This window comes from Suncus etruscus, chromosome 14 (assembly GCF_024139225.1).
Source record: "Suncus etruscus isolate mSunEtr1 chromosome 14, mSunEtr1.pri.cur, whole genome shotgun sequence".
NCBI classification, from domain to species: domain Eukaryota; kingdom Metazoa; phylum Chordata; class Mammalia; order Eulipotyphla; family Soricidae; genus Suncus; species Suncus etruscus.
In genome coordinates, this window is record NC_064861.1 from 19,276,172 (window position 1) to 19,292,810 (window position 16,639).

Below are 16,639 nucleotides of genomic sequence, written 5' to 3' on the forward strand. Positions count from 1 at the left end.
TGTGCTTCTCCAACTGTGTGATTCTGCTCATATGGCTTTTTATGGTGTCTTTTATTTCCTTTAATTCCATTTGTATGGAATCTCTCATGTTCTGTAACAGATCTTCTTTAATGTGACTGATTTGATCATTCATGGATTTCTTGTGCTTGGTGGCTAGCGTTCTTTCATTTGTTTTACCATGGCTTGTATTTCTTTTCCCATGGCTGCTTTTAGATTTTCACTAGTTGGATCTGTGCGTTTTAGTGGACTTGGAAATTTGTTAGGATTCCTCTCCATATCCCCAGATGTTAGTGTCTTCCTTAGTTTACCCATGTTTCTTTTTATCCATTGGTGTGGCTTGGAGTGCAGTGCCTTCCAAATTAAGCCCATTTTTGTCACCTGTGGCGTGGGGATGGTTTCCTTCCCTGAGTGTGGTTCTATGTGAGGCTGTTGGGTGAGCTCGCTGAGGTTTGGCCCCTCGCATGCCCTCTAGTGGAGTCTGGTCATTTGCTTACCCCATCTTACTTGCCAGCCAGTGCAGTTCCACTCCTGGCCACAGTTGTACAGGGTGCTGTTGATCCTAGCTCCTTCGCCCCCTCCCCTACCTGGAAGTCAGTGGAGCTCCGTCCCCTTTAGGCCTCAACCGGATAATTTCCCTCTGCCCTGGGTATCCCAGGTCCACTTCGGGGCTCCGGGGGGCAGACTGCTTTAGGGTACCCAAAGGTCAGGGGACTGGTCCCACACTCCCTTCTGGTCCCAGCAGCACCGAGGACATCACACACCTGGGGAGTCCACACGTGGGGAACCGGGGGGGTAGTTGCTCCCTTACTCTGTCTGCCTGCGGCTGGAGTGTGGGGGGACCTCAGGCATGCGTGTGGTGTAGGGCCAGAGAAAATTAGCTTCCTAACCCTTTCTGCCAGTGGCTGGTGTGCCGGTGACCTTGGGCATGAGATTATTTATTTAAATTATGTTACAAAGTCACTTCTTACTAAGCAGTTAATTAATGAAAATAAAAACTGTACTGTTTTATTATCATTTCCTCTCAAGATATTTATCTTGCCAAGTTGTATATTTATTTATTTATTTCGGTTTTCGAGTCACACCTGGTGCCACTCAAGGGTTACTCCTGGCTATGTGCTCAAAAATCTCTCCTGGCTTGGAAGACCATATGGGACGCCAGGGGATTGAACCACAGTCTGTCCTACCCTAGTGTGGGCAAGGCAGAATCCATACCCCTTGTGCCACTGCTCCGGTGCCATATATTTATATTCTTATTTATAGTTTATTTTTACTAAAAATAGGTACTTTTTTTATGAAGAGTATTTATTAAGAGTTTTTCATCTCAGGGGCTGGAGAGATAATACAGGGAGTTAGACAATTGTTTTGCTGTGGCCTACTCTGATTTGATCTCCAGAACCCAGTATGGTAAGGGATCATAAGGAGTGATCCCTGAGCACAGAGCCAGGAGTAAGATTTCAGTAAGTCTGATGTGACCAAACAAAGTGTATTTGGTCTGAGATATGATGCAGTGGTAAAGATTATGACTTGGATGCATTAGACTCTGAGTTCAGTTTCTGGTCTTGAAAGAAATAAAATGCCTCTTTAGGGCAGGGGTTGATGCCATAGGTCTGAGGCACATACTATTTTGCTTGGAGGAGCCCATGGCTCATTTTACTGCTCAGTGTAGTTCCCCACAACTGCTGAATTTCCCCCAAAATGTGGAGGGGGAGTATTTTCTTGGCTATTCTTCTTTATATTACTCATCATGGTCACCTGGAAAAATGTTCAATGTCAAGTATTTTCTCCCATTGTATTGGTGACTCACTTATTTGGGGGAGCAGCAGAAAGAAAAATATCCAGGCAGATTCTGCTCACAGATTTTTACACGTCTCAGAAAATTTCCAAGGGGTAATTATAGTTGTCACTAAAGCTGAATTCATGATAGTCACATCTTCAGAATCCTTATTTATAAATACTATCAAATTCTCTCAAGGAACTTTCATTTGACTTGGGAAAAAGTATAAAGTTGTTAAGCTACCTGAGTTGGCCTTGATCCTTGGATCTGCTCACTAGTTTTGCATCAGAATCATCTGTGGAACTTTCTTTAATCAAACCTACCAGTTAGACAATTTGATTATTATTTTCTTACTAAAGAAGAAACAGAAATGGAGATATGTTGGCTCGTTTGCTCAAGGCTACATATAATTCAAAATACAACCAACTTTTAATCTTCCAGATAGGGGCCCCCTCCTTTTACAGAGAACATTAGAATATGACTTATTCTTGTTTATCTCATATTTCTGCATTTTAGTGGAAACAACAACAACAACGGGGAGTTGCTGGAGCAATCTGTATTCACCTAATAAGGATGGCTTTTTTGCATGTGAGTGTTCCAATAGGGTGGGAAGTATCTCTGATAGTCTCCCTAACCCAACCTGTTCTCCACACATAGAAGTTGTTCTACTCTTCCTAATAAAGTCTATGGTCAGGTAGATTTCCACAGCTTGCTTGCTTGCTACTTGCTGCTAATTTGTGGTTGAAGTTCCTGGATCTATTTCATTTCCCCAGTTCAGTCTGGATTATTTCCTGTATCAGCTTTGTTTCCAGACCTGCATTTCCCAATCCCCTGGGGATTAGAGTTTGGGGATTTATCTTCAAAAATACAGTGTAATAAGTCAACAAACTACAAGTACCTGTTAATAAAGGTCTTAAATTAAAAAATACAGTGTAATAGAGTGGGAATTTAAACCCTCAAAAGTCAACTCTTGAGTTCATGCTTTTAATCTTTATGTTTGTGCTACTCATCCTCAGCAGAACTAATGGCTGTAGATAAATCTGGGTTTGGTGGCATATACTCATAAAACTGAATTTATTGCCTGGTTCTCCATGCTCACAATTTCTAGGGAGCTGAATAGGTATTTATTGGCTATTTAATAATGCATAAAATGTTTTGTTCTATCTAGATATTACTGATTCCTAGTCTCTGATGGATGGGGCCTGTATCTAACTTTGAACAAGTTTTCTGGAAATGCTCACACACCTGTTCATTTTAGACAGGAGACAGTACTACTCAGAACAATCTAAGTTAGCCTATGATTAAGACCCTAGAAACTTTAGAGAATAGCTATGGGGGCATGGAAAGAGCACAGAGGTAAGAAATGTTGACTCTCAAAATATGATATATTCCAAAGTGTATGAAGGATAAATAACTAAAAATAAAAATATTTTGACCACCTATTGCACAATAAAAAGGCAAACATTTCATCTGAATTCTTTCTTAGAAGATAAACATTTAGATATTTGAAGGCAGATGCTTTGCCTCTTTTTAATAAAAAAGTGCTTCAGTTTTTTTGGAACTGTTGAGGAATAAATATTAAGTTTTTAGGGCTAGAACTTTAATACCAGAGACCTAATATTAATTTTACTATGATATAAAGAATTGACACCAACTAAGAGAAGTGAAATTTTATTCCCCTTCTGCTTGTTGTAACATTATCTCTGCAAAGCAAAAGAGCCTCAAGTGACCATCTATTAGCATAACATCTTTCCTATTATTAGTTTCTTTGTTTGATTTTTCTCCATTTTTATCTACCGCCATGTTTAGTAATTATTCTTTAAACGGTTATTTTTCTAGAAATCTGTATAGAAAATCATGCAAATGTTTTGAAATTCTGATATTTACAATTTAGTGCATTTAGTTTTGATGTTTGGTTTTATATTAATTGAAGGGTACTAGAATTTCTCTTCTAGTCTCTTTAGACTATAGTCTTGAATGAGACCCTTAGGAAATGCAAAATAATGTCTGTAATCCTTTTTGTTCTAATGATTGGAAAAGGATAGCACTATTTGAGATTTTTCTGTAATTGAGTACTGAGCATCTATTTCCTCTGTGTGTGTGTGTGTGTGTGCATTAATAAGACATAAAGCTATAATTTTGGTAACACACAATAAGCCTTCTTGAACTAGCTTACAAGCATTTGGGTGTATTCTGTTGGTTTTGTCTCTTTCAAAGTTTTATGCCCAGAATGGGCTACATTAGACAGTGTTTGTCATTTGTTCAGGATGCATGGCAGAGTCATGCAGTTATGCTACTGCATAGTAAATACAGTAATCATAACATAAAGTAGTCTCTAGTTAACTCTAATTAGTGTAATTACATTCAATGTAAATTTATTGTCTGATTATACCAAAAGCTAATAAAATATAGAATTCTGAATCTGGAGAGATAAAATAGCAGGTTGAGTACTGGTCTTACATGTGGCTGACTCAGGTTTGATCCCTGGTATCTCATCAGGTAATTGTAATTGTAATATATATATATTGGTTTTTGGGCCATACTCAGTGATGCTCAGGGGGTTACTCCTGGCTATGCACTCAGAAATTGCTCCTGTCTTGGGGGACCATATGGGATGCTGGCGTATCAAACCATGGTCTGCCCTAGGTCAGCACATGCAAGGCATACACCCTAACACTTGCACCACTGCTCCAGCCCCTATATTTTCAATCACTAATTTTTTTAATAATCTGAAGCTCACCATAAAGAGTGATGAACTCTGTTAGGGAGATAACTACACTAAAAACTAGCATGACAATCAATGTTAAAGAACGAGAGAAGTAGAATGCCTGTTGCAAATTACAGGCAGGGGTGGGGGAGGGGCATTGGTGGTGGGAATATTGTACTGGTGAAGGGGGTATTCTCTTTATAATCGAAAGTCAACTACAAATATGCTTGTAATCATGATGCTTAAATAAATATTTATATTAAAATTTTTATTGTGACCAAAGTGAATTACAAATTTTTCACAGTATACTTACCTGGAAGGGGAGATATCATGATCCCGAAAGTGGTTTTCCAAGGGTGAGGCTTATCCATTGCATTGTAGATGTGCTGACCCCTGCGATTTCCCCAAATGTGGGAAACTCGACTGCATAATTTGTGGTAGTGGGGGACTGCATTCACGCTCTCCCCTGAAAAAATAAAAAACAAAACAAAAACAAAATTTTCACAGTAATATTTTAGGTACATAGTAACATTGAATCAGGGACATTTCCACCACCGGTGTTGTCCCCCTTCCATCCCTGCTCTCAGCATGCATCCCATTCCCCCCTTCTATCCCCAGGATGATAGTATAAGTGGTCCCCTCTGTGTATGGCATGTGCTGTAGAATGGGTTGTTTAATTCTGTTGTCATTAACTTTGGATTTGGTGTTTAAGTCTGATTATTTCTTTATTTCTACTCAATGTTCATCTGACTGGTCTTGGTACCATCCATTTATTTTCCCTCAATTTAAGAGGCAGAACAGGATGATTCAAGTTATGTGGTTTTGTTTGAAGAAAAACAAAACAAAACAAAACAAAAACCTGGGAGATGTCTGTCTAGAGGTCTAAATATCAATTTAAAAGAAGAAATGAAAAAAGAAAAACATAACAAAAAGACAAAAATACAAAAAAGGAAAACAAAACAACAACAAAAAATCAAACAAACAAAAATACCCCAAACCACAAATACAAAAAAAGAATTACAGCAGTAACAACAAAAAAACAAAAAAAAATAACCATGAGCATGAAATATAAAGAATGAAAGAAGAAAAATTTTGTGCTTTTTTTTTTTTTTTTTTGCATAGGCACAATACGTATTGGGGAGATTAGAAAGGGAATTCCCTTGGCCTAAGAGATACAGGGTTTCTCCACCCTTGAAGAATACTGTCATGGGAATAACTACAGGCTTCATACATGCTCTTTTTCACACCCCAGGTCTTTTTATGGTGCCAGGAATCTTTCTACTTAGTTATGGGTGATAAATTCAGGCCTCTGTAACTAGAGATCTTGATATTTGCACAGGTTATAGGATGAAGCCTTGGGTAGAGACTTCCTTTATGATTCTAGAAATTCTGATCCATCACTGTTGTTTTAATCTGTCTTCTGTAATTGGTTGTCTTGGTTTTTGCACTGTTCCTAGGATGAAGCTTAGGATAGAGTCTTTCATTTTTTCCAGAAGTTCTGCTCAGTTACAGTTGTCACAGTCAGACCTCTGGAATTAGAGATCATGTTATTGTACAGATCGTAGTCTGATCCTTAGGCTAGGGTCTTTCTTATTGGTCCCAGGATAAGTTCTGCCCAGTCATGGTTGTCAAAGTCAGTTTTCTGTAGTTAGTGATCTTGATTTTTGCACAGATCAAAAGATTATGTGTTGCCCAGATGCAGCCACCTGTGGACGCACTTTGAGAAATGGCGGGCCAGGTTAATAAGTGCAGGGCTGCCATTGCCTCAGAGGCTGGAAAACCTCTTTCCATTGAGAAGTTAGAGGTGGATCCCCCAACGGCTCATGAAGTTTGAATTAAGATTATTGCTACTGCAGTTTGTCACACTGATGCCAATATCCTGAATGGGCAGATCCTGAGGAAAGTTTTTCAGTTATCTTGGGACGTGAAGGTGCTGGAATTGTGGAAAGTGTTGGTGAGGAGTGACTAAGCTTAAGGAAGGTGACACTGTCATCTCACTTTATATTCTACAGTGCAGGGAATGCAAATTTTGTCTAAATCCTAAAACAAATCTTTGCCAGAAGATAAGAGTCACTCAGGTGAAAGTGTTGATGCCAGATGGTACTAGCAGATTTACTTGTAAAGGAAAGATTGTTTTACACTACATGGGAACCAGCACATTTTCTGAGTACACAGTTGTAGCTGATATCTCTGTTGTTAAAATTGATCCTTTAGCAACTTTAGATAAAGTCTGTCCTCTTAGGTGTGACTTTTCCACTGTTATGGTGCTGCTGTGAACACTGCCAAGGTGGAATTGGGTCTACATGTGTAGTCTTTGGACTGGGAGGAGTTGGATTGGCAATTATCATGGGCTGTAAGGTGGCTGGTACATCACGGATCATCGGTGTGGACATCAATAAAGATAAATTTGTGAAGGCCAAGAAGTTTGGAGCCTCTGAATGTATTAATCCCCAGGACTTCAGTAAGCTCTTTCAGGAATTGCTTATAGAGATGACCAGTGGGGGAGAGGATTATTCCTTTGAGTGCATTGGTAATGTGAAGGTTATGAGAGCAGTACTCGAGGTCTGCCACAAGGGCTGGGATGTCAGCATGATAGTGGGAGTTGCTGGTTCTGGTGAAGAAATTGCCACTCTTCCATTCCAGCTGGTTACAGGCCACACGTGGAAAGGCACTGCCTTTAGAGGGTGGAAAAGTAGAAAGTGTTCCAAAGTTGGTGTCTGAATATATGTCCAAAAAGATAAAAGTTGATGAATTTGTGACTCACAATCTGTCTTGAGACCAAATTAACAAAGCCTTTGAACTGATGTGCGCAGGAAAGAGTATTCAAACTGTTGTGAAGCTTTAGAGTCAGGAGAGATGGCCTCAGATCTTAGTTGTGGTCTGATGGGAGCACAGGTGGAGCCCTTCCAGAGAGGCCCTCAGTAGCACACTTTTGAGAATAATGCCTATAAATTCACACATCTATAATCAAGGACAATGTTAATTAAGTCATGTTTTCTACACTCTACATGAATAATGGCTAGGTCACTAAGGAATAGTTTAGCACAATAAAGTCATTTCTGCATAAAAAAAAAAAGATGACGTGTCTTCTGATTTCATCTTACCATTAGGAGATGAGATAAGACAACCTGCTCTTTGATCAAGTTGTTGCTTTTTCTTCATTGTCAGGATGTCATATCAAAACTGGAGCATGTTGGTACCAGAGTAGAATTAAGAATTTCCCAGGATGAGTTTGGTTCCTGGCGCTGTTGTGGAGAACTGTGTCTGTTTTATATCTGAGATCTAGGGTTCAGGATTGGACGGTGGCTGTCTGATAACATGGAGTCTAAATTAAGTCCACATGACACATGTTCAGTGTGGGAAGCAACCCTGTATTATAAAATGTATGAGTTCTTATCTCTAATAGATAAGAGCTTGTATTTATGCATAAAATTACCTTTTTTAATATGCCTTTGCAAAAAAGAATGGTCTTATATTACTGGTGCATTTGTGGGTGGAAATATCAGGCTATACCATCCCTTTGCTCTGGTTTTGACCTGGGCTTTTATTGCAGGCAAGACTTTTTTTGGTAAGTTTTTATTACAAACAGAACCAAAACAGGTGAAATTAAAGAAGAAAAAGAATATATATATATAACATAGAAGAAATAAATAAAAATGAATTAAAAAAGTAATAAAGAAAAAAGTGATATAAGAGAATACCTTACATTTGGGAATAAACAGACTAAGAGGTAGTAGTATAGAGGTATTAAACATATTATGTAAATATAGGCTTTTTAATTAAGACTTTTGAGCTATTGTATGTGGTATCTAATATGACTGAGCACCAAGGTGTAAAGTTATGGTGTCCACCCTTTGTATCTAAAAACCACTGTGGACAAAGAAGCTGAAGGGTTATTTTTATCCCTGGTAAGATTAAAGTATTAAAAAATATTGTTAGAATCACTGCAGCTGGAGTCTCCGGCTTCCAATCATATTCTTCACCTGATTCTGTGGATAATACCTTAAGACAGGGGTCTGAAACTCGTGGCCCGCGGGCCATTTGTGGCCCTCCATACAACATTTTGTGGCCTGCGGCTGGCCTTCAAATATCGCGGTATTCGCAATTATTCGCTTACCGAATAATCACAATCAAAATCGCATTAGTAAGAAAATATTGCATTAAACATTTGCATACCCCGAGCAGTTCTGTTTGGGGTATGCAAATGTTTAATGCGATTTTTTTTTGCTATTTTTTTTCTTACTAATGCTATTTTTTATTGTGAATATTCGGTAAGCGAAATCCCTTATGCGGCCCTACCTCACCCTGACTTTGCCTCCTGCAGCCCCCAAGTAAATTGAGTTTGAGACCCCTGCCTTAAGACATTATTATAGGCCACTGTAGTTAGAGGCTGATTGCATGCATACCTGTTCACTCTAAACCACTGTTTCCATTGTTGCTGGTTTCTTTATGGTATAATGGGTAGTTCAGGCTTTGTGTTGCTCCTCTTCCACTTGATTTGAACACTTCTGATCTTTAAATGCTGACAACTACAGTGTTTGGAGTTTCTACCCTATTAGACCATTGTATTTGTTCCTGGAGTATTATATGTATATATGGTATATATTCTAGGTCCCTCAGAGCAGTGCTATCTTTTTCTATTTATCCTTCTTTTGGCTTTCTTCATTTAACATAATATTTTCTAAATCCATCCATGTTGCTGCAAAATCCATGATATTATTTTAATATAACTGCTATGTATTATTCCATTGTGTATAAGTACCATAGCTTTATAATCCACTCATTTGTTGTTGGGCATCGAGCTGGGTTCCAAATCTTGGCTATTGTACTGAGTGCTGAGATAAATAGTGGAGTGCACACATACTTTGGAATAAATGTCTTTTCATCTTGGGGATAGATACCCAGGAGAGCAATTGATGGGTCATATAGCAGCTCAATTCTGAGTTTACTGAGTACCCTCTGTACTGTTTTTCATAGGGTTGGAACAAGCAGCATTCCCACCAACAGTGGATGAGAGTTCATTTCTTACCACATCCCCACTAACAGAGATTGGTCTCATTATTTTTGATGTGTGCCATCCTCACTGGTGTGAGGTAGATCCTCTTTGTTGTCTTGATTTGAATTTTCCTAATGATGAGTGATGGTGAGCATGTTTTCATGTGTCTATTGCCCATCTTTTGATCTTTCCCGGAGAATTGTGTATTTATTTCTTTTCCCCATTTGTCTGTGGCTTTATTAGATATTTTTTAAAGCTCATCTTTTTTAGTGCTTTGTATATCCAAATATCAACCTTTTATCTGAGATGTTGAATGCAAAATTTTTCCTATTCTGTTACCTGTCTTCTAATTTTAACCAGGGTTTCTTTTGCCATACAGAAACTTTTTAGTTTGATATAGTGCCATGTATTTAGGTTTGATGTTAAAGTTCTTGCCATTGGCATTCCTTCATAAAAGACATTTTGATATATAGGTCTTGAAGTTTTTTGTCTATTTTTTCCTCAATGAACTAGATAGATTAGGGTCTTATTTCCAGGTATTTTTTTGTCCCCCCATTGACAACACAGACTAGGCAAAGGGCCTGTATATGGGGTGTATATGGGGTGCATTTGCTGTACCTCCTCTTTCTATACTGTAAGTGTAAAGAACACAACCTTTAGTAAGCATTAGGAGGCCTTATCTTTTCTTTTCATATATATATAAAACCACTTTACCAGAACAACATTCCCATCACCAATATCTCAAGTGTCCTTCCTCCACACCCCCTATCGGCCTGTACTCTAGACAGGCTTTCTACTTCCCTCATTCAGTCACATTTTGTTATGATAGTTCTCAGTGTAATTACTTCTGTGACTGCACTAAACAAACTTCGTGGTGAGCTTCATGTCGGGAGCTGGACCCTCCAGTCCTCCTCGATTTTGTTTCTGAGAATCATTACACAAATGTTTTACATTTTTTCAAAACCTATAGATGAGGGAGACCATTCTGTGTTTATCTCTTTTGCTCTGACTTATTTCACTCAGCATAATAGATTCCATATATATCCATGTATAGGAAAATTTCATGACTTCATCTCTTCTGATGTCTCCATAATATTCCATTGTATATATGTACCATAGTTCTTTAATTAATGTTGAGTTGACTTTTTTGTGAGGTTTGCAATATGAATCAATCTTTAATTTCTTTATTTATTTTTTTTTAAAGAACACCACCCATCAACAGTGCACCATTCCCATCACCAATGTCCCAAATCTCCTTCCTCCCCAACCAACCCCCGCCTGTACTCTAGACAGGCTTTCCATTTCATTCATACATTCTCATTATTAGGACAGTTCAAAATGTAGTTATTTCTCTAACTAAAATCGTCACTCTTTGTGGTGAGCTTCCAGAGGTGAGCTGTAACTTCCAGCTCTTTTCTATTTTGTGTCTGAAAATTATTATTGCAAGAATGTCTTTTATTTTTCTTAAAACCCATAGATGAGTGAGACCATTCTGCTTCTCTCTCTCTCTCTCTCTCTCTCTCTCTGACTTATTTCACTCAGTATAATAGATTCCGTGTACATCCATGTATAGGAAAATTTCATGACTTCATCTCTCCTGACAACTGCATAATATTCCATTGTGTATATGTACCACAGTTTCTTTAGTCATTCATCTGTTGAAGGGCATCTTGGTTGTTTCCATAGTCTTGCTATGGTAAATAGTGCTGCAATGAATATAGGTGTAGGGGTTTTTATATTGTATTTTTGATTTCCTAGGGTATATTTCTAGGAGTGGTATAGCTGGATCGTATGGGAGCTCAATTTCCAGTTTTTGGAGGAATCTCCATATTGCTTTCCATAAAGGTTGAACTAGATGGCATTCCCACCAGCAGTGGATAAGAGTTCCTTTCTCTCCACATCCCCGCCAACACTGTTTATTCTCATTCTTTGTGATGTGTGCCATTCTCTGTGGTGTGAGGTGGTATCTCATCGTTGTTTTGATTTGCATCTCCCTGATGATTAGTGATGTGGAGCATTTTTTCATGTGCCTTTTGACCATTTGTATTTCTTTTTTATCAAAGCGTCTGCTCATTTCTTCTCCCCATTTTTTGATGGGATTAGATGTTTATTTTCTTGTAAAGTTCTGTCAGTGCCTTGTATATTTTGGAGATTAGCCCCTTATGTGATGGGTATTGGATGAATAGTTTCTCCCACTCAGTGGGTGGCTCTTGTATCCTGGGCACTATTTCCTTTGAGGTGCAGAAGCTTCTCAGCTTAATATATTCCCATCTGTTAATCTCTGCTTTCACTTGCTTGGAGAGTGCAGTTTCCTCCTTGAAGATGCCTGTAGTCTCAATGTCCTGGAGTGTTTTGCCTATGTGTTGTTCTATATATCTTATGGTTTAGGGTTTGATATCGAGGTCTTTAATTCATTTGGGTTTTACCTTCATACATGATGTTAGCTGGGGGTCTAAGTTCAATTTTTGCAAGTGGCTAGCCAGTTGCGCCAACACCACTTGTTGTTGAAGAGGCTTTCCCTGCTCCATTTAGGATTTCCTGCTCCTTTATCAAAAATTAGGTGACTGTATGTTTGGGAAACATTTTCTATTCCACTGATCTGAGGTCCTGTCCTTATTCCAGTACCATGCTGTTTTGATAACTATTGCTTTGTTGTAAAGTTTAAAGTTGGGGAAAGTAATTCCTCCCATATTCTTTTTCTCAATGATTTTTTTTAGCTATTCTAGGGTGTTTATTGTTCCAAACGAATTTCAAATGTGCCTGATCCACTTTTTTGAAGAATGTCATGGGTATCTTTAGAGGGATCGCATTAAATCTGTATAATGCCTTGGGGAGTATTGCCATTTTGATGATGTTAATTCTGCCAATCCATGAGCAGGGTATGTGTTTCCATTTCCGTGTGTCCTCTCTTATTTCTTGGAGCAGAATTTGATAGTTTTCTTTGTATAGGTACTTCACATTTTTAGTCAAGTTGATTCCAAGATATTTGAGTTTGTGTGGCACTATTGTGAATGGGGCTGGTTTCTTTTTTTTTTTTTTTTTTTTTTTTGTGGTTTTTGGGTCACACCCGGCAGTGCTCAGGGGTTATTCCTGGCTCCAGGCTCAGAAATTGCTCCTGGCAGGCACGGGGGACCATATGGGGCACCGGGATTTGAACCAATGACCTCCTGCATGAAAGGCAAACGCCTTACCTCCATGCTATCTCTCCGGCCCGGGGCTGGTTTCTTAATGTCAATTTCTTCCTTATTACTATTGGTGTATAGAAAGGCCATTGATTTTTGTGTGTTAGTTTTGTAGCCCGCCACCTTGCTATATGAGTCTATTGTTTCTAGAAGATTTTTGGTAGAGTCTTTAGGGTTTTCTAAGTAGAGTATCATGTCATCTGCAAGCAGTAAGAGCTTGATTTCTTCCTTTCCTTTCTGGATTCACTTGATATCTTTTTCTTGCCTAATCACTATAGCGAGTACTTCCAGTGCTATGTTGAATAGGAGTGGTGAGATAGGACAGCCTTGTCTTGTGCAAGAATTTAGAGAGAAGGCTTTTAGTTTTTCTCCATTGAGGATAATGTTTGCCACTGGCTTGTGGTAGATGGCCTTAACTATATTGAGAAAGTTCCTTCCATTCCCATCTTGCTGAGAGTTTTGATCAAGAATGGGTGTTGGACCTTATCAAATGCTTTCTCTGCATCTATTGATATAATCATGTGGTTTTTATTTTTCATGTTGTTGATGTTGTGTAATATGTTGATAGATTTATGAATATTAAACCATCCTTGCATTCCTGGGATGAAACCTATTAGATCGTAGTGCATGATCTTCTTAATGAGGCATTGAATCCTATTTTCCAGGATGTTGTTGAGGATCTTTGCTTCTGCATTCATCAGCGATATTGGTCTGTAATTTTCTTTTTTCGTAGCATCTCTGTCTGGTTTAGGTATAACGGTGATGTTGGTTTTATAAAAGCTATTTGGTAGTGTTTCCGTTAGTTCAATTTCATGAAGGAGTCTTGCCAGGATTGGTAGTAGTTCCTCTTGGAAATTTGAAAGAATTCATTAGTGAATCCATCTGGGCCTGGGCTTTTGTTTTTGGGCAGACGTTTGATTACCGTTTTAATTTCATTAATGGTGATGGGGGTGTTTAGATATGCTACATCCTTTTCCTTCAACCGTGGAAGATTATAAGAGTCCAAGAATTTATCCATTTCTTTCAGGTTATCATTTTTAGTGGTGTAGAGTTTCTCAAAGTAGTTTCTGATTACCCTTTGAATCTCTGTCATATCAGTAGTGATCTCTCCTTTTTCATTCCTAATACGAGTTATCAAGTTTCTCTCTCTCTTTCTTTGTTAGGTTTGCCAGTGGTCTATCAGTCTTGTTTATTTTTCTGCTTTCGTTGATATTTCGGATTGTTATGTGGGTTTTAACTTCGTTGATTTCTGTTCTCAGCTTTGTTATTTCCTTCTGTGTCTCTATTTTTTGGGTTCTTTTGTTGAGCACTTTCTAGTTGTATTAGCTGTGTCATTAAGCTACTCAGGTAAGCTCCTTCTTCCTTCCTAATGTGTGCTTGCAAAGCTATAAATTTTCCTCTCTGTACTGCTATTGCTGTGTCCCATAAGTTCTGAGAGTTTCTGTCTTTATTGTCATTTGTTTCTAGGAACCTTTTGATTTCCCTCTTGATTTCATCTCGGACCCACTGGTTGTTGAGTCTGAGGCTGTTTAACTTCCAGGTGTTAAATTTTTTCTTCTGAGTCCCTTTGGAATTCACAAATAATTTCAGAGCCTTGTGGTCAGCGAAGGTAGTCTGCAAAATTTCTATTCGCTTGATATTATGAAGGTATGTTTTATGTGCCAGCATGTAGTCTATCCTGGAGAATGTCCCATGTACATTGGAGAAGAATGTGTATCCAGGTGTCTGGGGATGGAGTGTCCTAGATATATCCACTTTCTTCCATTTCTCTCCTCAGGTCTAGTATATTTTTATTGGGTTTCAGTCTGGTTGACCTATCCAGTGTTGACAAAACCGTGTTGAGGTCCCCCACAATTATTGTGTTGTTATTGATATTATTTTTCAGATTTGCCAACAGTTGTATTAAATATTTTGCTGGCCCCTCATTCGGTGCATATATGTTTAGGAGAGTGATTTCTTTCTTCTCTACATACCCCTTGATTATTATAAAATGTCCATCTTTGTCCCTTACAACCTTCCTGACTATAAGGTTTGCATTATCTGATATTTGTATGGCCACTCCAGCTTTTTTATGGGTGTTGTTTGCTGGGATAATTTTCCTCCAGCCTTTTATTTTGAATCTATGTTTGTTCTGACTATTCAGGTGTGTTTCTTGTAGGCACCAGAAGGTTGGATTGAGTTTTTTGATCCATTTAGCCACTCTGTGTCTCTTAACTGGTGCATTTAGTCCATTGACGTTGAGAGAAAGAATTGTCCTGGGATTTATGCCATCTTTATATCGAAATTTGGTGTTTCTTTTGGTTAGTCTTGTCTTAAATTAGGTCTTTCAGTTTTTCTCTTAAGACTGTTTTTGAGTCTGTAAATTTTCTGAGCTGTTTTTTTGTCTGTGAAACCATGTATTCTTCCGTCAAACTGGAAAGTGAGTTTTGCTGGGTACAGTATTCTAGGTGAAGCATTCATTTCATTCAGTCTTGTCACAATATCCCACCACTGCTTTCTGGCATTGAGTGTTTCTGGTGACAGGTCTGCTGAGAATCTCAAGGATGCTCGCTTGAATGTAATTTCCCCTTTTGATCTTGCTGTTTTCAGAATTCTGTCTCTATTTGTGGGATTCGTCATTGTGATGAGGATGTGTCTTGGGGTAATTTTTCTGGGGTCTCTTTTGGTTGATACTCTTCGAGCATTAGGATTTGATCACTTATATTCTTTAGCTCTTGAAGTTTTTCTTTAATGATTTTCTTGACTGTTGTTCTTCCTGGAAATTTTATGATTCTTAATTTGTTTCTGTTGAGCTTATCATAGACTTCTATTTTCATCTGTTCCCATTCTCTTACTAATTTTTCCATTGTCTGTTCATTTGCTTTAAGCTTTTTTTTCAAGCTCTCCTGCTGTATGGAATTGTTATGTATCTCATCTTCCACAGCACCAAGTCTATTCTCAGCTTCTGATACCTTGTCCCAGAGCTTATCCATTTTTTCATTCAGTTCGTTTACTGACTTTTTCAGGCCTGTTAGTTGACATGTTATTTCAGTTTGGAGTTTTGTGATTTCTGTCTTCATATTTTCTTGGTTCTTATTAGTGTTCTGTTCAACTCAATCCATGGTTTCTTTGAGTTCGTTGAGCATCTTCCATATTGCTAAAATCCTTATCTGAGAGGTTGATTAGTTGGTTGGTCATTATCTGGTCATCAGAATTATCATCTTCATTCTCTATGTCTGATGCTGGCCTGCATTGTTTCCCCATTGTCACACTTGTATTGTGGGTTTTTCTACATGTTGTGGTGGTATTCATTGGCTAAATGATGCAGGCAGCACACTCATCTGGCTCCTCCCTTTCTGGATGGGTCGACTTGCCTCCAAGGGAGGGGAGTCCTTCATGAATGAAGCCTCACACAGGATCAAATCTTAGGCCTGAGCACACAGCAGAGAAAGAGTGTTCGGCCATGTAGCAAAGTGAAGCTAAGTGCTCTTATGGATCCTCTTTTCGGCCCACTCCTAAGAGGTTCACGCAACAGGATAGTAGACAGACACACACAGGCAGCACTCACAATTTTTCACAATCGGGCCCCACCGGGCAGGCATAGTTTCATGGATTTTCCCAGCCTGATGTCACAAACAGGGGACCTGGCTTCTGCAAAGTATAGCCGATTTTCACATTATGGAGCAGTTCCTTGGCATTCCTGCCATTAGAATTGGCCTCTGATAGAGCGAGTTTTCTGGAGCCTTTTTTCGGCCCACTTCCAAGAAGTTCACACAACAGGATAGTAGACAGACACTCATAGGCAGCACTCACAATTTTTCACAGTCGGGCACCACTGGGCAGGCGTAGTTCCAATTTTTAATTTCTTACAGGTGGTTATCTAGTTGTTCCAAAACCATTTGTTGAAATACTATCTTAGTTCCATTTCAAGTTTTGGCTCTTTTTTCAAATATTAATTGACCATATATTTGATGGTATATCCCTGGTCTAAGACTATGGCT

At 38.6% G+C, this 16,639-nt stretch overlaps 2 non-coding genes and 1 pseudogene across 2 annotated transcripts; 2 read left to right on the plus strand and 1 right to left on the minus strand.

Annotated features, from left to right (window-relative positions):
- The first annotated feature begins 4,786 nt into the window (after positions 1–4,786).
- Positions 4,787–4,950, plus strand: LOC126028854 (U1 spliceosomal RNA). Its single transcript, XR_007502553.1, has one exon. It is a non-coding gene; the product is annotated as a U1 spliceosomal RNA (small nuclear RNA).
- Positions 4,951–6,207: 1,257 nt separating this feature from the next.
- LOC126027894 (alcohol dehydrogenase class-3-like) lies at positions 6,208–7,401 on the plus strand (annotated as a pseudogene).
- Positions 7,402–10,019: 2,618 nt separating this feature from the next.
- LOC126028796 (small nucleolar RNA SNORA51) lies at positions 10,020–10,153 on the minus strand. The gene has a single exon (XR_007502508.1). It is a non-coding gene; the product is annotated as a small nucleolar RNA SNORA51 (small nucleolar RNA).
- Positions 10,154–16,639: the final 6,486 nt, after the last annotated feature.